Source organism: Cariama cristata, unplaced genomic scaffold (genome assembly GCF_000690535.1).
Source record: "Cariama cristata isolate BGI_N322 unplaced genomic scaffold, ASM69053v1 scaffold1619, whole genome shotgun sequence".
In the NCBI taxonomy this organism is placed as follows: domain Eukaryota; kingdom Metazoa; phylum Chordata; class Aves; order Cariamiformes; family Cariamidae; genus Cariama; species Cariama cristata.
Window position 1 is genome coordinate 5,670 of NW_009633803.1, and position 2,560 is coordinate 8,229.

Genomic DNA, 2,560 nt, shown 5'->3' on the forward strand with positions numbered 1-2,560 from the left:
CAACCTTTTTGAGTGTCCCCTGGGTCCCAATCCCGCAATGATCATGACCCTCCCTCTCAAAATCATCCCAAGATCCCCTGGCACAGGGGATGCCCCCTCACACAACGTGCTGCGGGGACCGCTGTCCCTCACCGGCACCGGCGAGCACGGCCATGGGGAGTGCAGCCCCCTCTCACCTGGCAAAGCCACCCCAGGGGAAGCAGGGGGAATTTGGAGGAGGCCTTCATGAAAAAAACAAGCGGGGAAGGCGTCAGTCTCCGGCGCCGGTCAGCTCACCCCAGCCGGCCCACGGCTGCTCCCCGCTGCTCCAATGGGGGGTCCTGGGGAGCCTCAACACCTGGGTGGAGTGGGGCCAGCCCGCTCCCTCTATCCCCTCTGCAGCCATCCCTATGGGGACCTTCTTCAGGTTCAGGGGGGGACTTACTTTCCCAAAAGCCCTGTCCCCAGGGCCCGTAGGGTTGCTTCCCAAGAGGTACCGGCTGGGAGCTGCACAGGTGCCCTGTGGCAAGGCGTACCGGCCCCCTGGCACTGCGGCAGGCCTTTCCCCTCCGTGCGGTGAAGGGATGAAGATGCTGTTGAGACATCTTGCTCCTTCTCAGGGCGGGCAAAGTCGTCAGGCACCCACACACCCCTGCAACCACCTCAGCTTCAGGTTGGGTTTCACCTTTTGCTCCTCATCGCTGTGTTTCTCTCCACCTGGACAGCAAGATGATGACTAGATGGACCTTGTGCATGTTGCGGTACCCTGGCATGGCCAAGAAGCAGCCGGCATGGCCAAAGCCATCGGGAGGGATATGGGGATGTTGCATCGAGGATGCCACCAGCCTCTTGCTGTCCTTGTGCCCTCCAGGTGCCATGCCCTGGCCACCCCAAGCCCGCCAGCCCCGGCAGCGGGGTGGCTCACACTCACCACCCCCGCCCGTCTCCACCAGCACCGTCTTTAATAAGAAGCGTGGAATATTTTAGCACCTATGGAAAAGCCACCACAGACGGTGGTGGCAGCCGTTGCCAAGGAGACGCTCCCAAAAATAGCCCCACTCCGCCAACCTTTCCCGATGCTGCTGTGGGGATGAGGGAGGCAGAGGGATGGAGGGATGGAGAAGGGTGGAGAGATTGATAGAGGGATGGAGGAGAGGAGGGAAAAAGAGAGGGAGGGGTGGATGGAGGAATATTTGGAGGGATGGATGGAGGGGGGATGGAGGGGGAAGCAGGAGCCCCTGGAAAGGTGAGCGAGCGCTGCCTGACTCCTTTCCTGCCTGGGGATGAAGACAGGCACAACTCCCATGCCAGCAGTCCCTGCTTGGGCACCCATGGTCCCGCTTGCCTGCGACTCCAGCTAAGCCAGCACAAACCCTCAAGCCCTCTCTGCCCTGGGCAGGCCTGACTTTTGAGTATTTAAACCAGAGAACAGAGTTTTGGACACCCAAGCACCTGCCAGGTTCCCTCTGCCATCCTCCTCCCACCGTCCCGTCTCTGTCCCCAGCGCTCCCCTGCCGAGCTGTCCTGGTCACAGGGCCAGAGGTGCTGAGAGACGGAGGTGGTCCATGATGCTCAACCCCACCATGTTCCCCAGCCCCTCTGGGAATGCCAAATCACTTCTCTCTCTGGGATCGCTCTGGGATGAATCCCAGGGGCTGCCCACCCTCCCGGCTGCCCCGTCTGGATGCGGCCTCAGCCACGGCCTGCGGCAGAAATGGAGGGGGACTCCTGGCTGAGCACCTCCAGGGGCAAAAGCCCAGAAACCTTCCTGGTGGCAGGAAACAAATGCTTCAGTGAGAAAAAAACATCCCCTTCGCTCCTCATGCCATCGCCATCGCCTCGGGGGACAGGCGGGGAAGGACCCTCGACGGAGCTGCTGCCGCCCGGCCCAGGGGCTCTGCAGGAGAAGGAGGCTCCCAGACCAGCGAAGGCAGAGAGGGGAACCCAAAAATAGAACTAAAGGGGGGGGAAAGAAAAAGAAAAAGAAACCCAACAACCCCAAATTCTCGTTTTTAATGCCAAATCCCAGCTCCCTCGCCTCCCTGTCACCCTGGCGACATTCCTTGTGGTCGCCATGGAAACGGGAGGCATGGAGAGAGCATCACCGTGCGGGGCGGTGGCAGTACCCGGCATTATTTTGGGAGGCAGGGAGACACCCGGTGCAAGGCGCTTCGTGTTGTGGCAGGGAGGGAGGAGGGAAGGTTTATTTTTACTCGCTCCCACTTCGTGTGCCAGTTTTTCCTTCTCTAAGCGCCCGGGTGCCCCTCGCCCTCCCGGCAGCTTTCCCACTGCCCTCCTGTGTGACACACAGGGATGTCCCATGGGGAGACCTCAGCCCATCACCGTGTCCCAGCTGGGTGAGCTTGGTTGGGCTTCTCCCATGAAGTCCCTCAGCTGATGGTTCCTGGTGCCACAGCAGGAGATAATGCCAGCGCTTGGGAATATTCCTTGGGTTTATTCCTTGGGAATAAACTTTTGCTACCCCCTCCGCAGGAGGCTTCATCCCCCGGGTGGGACAAGAAGCTGCAAAGAGGAGCGGAGGGACAAGAGGATGACGAAGGCTCTCAGACCTTGTGCCTCG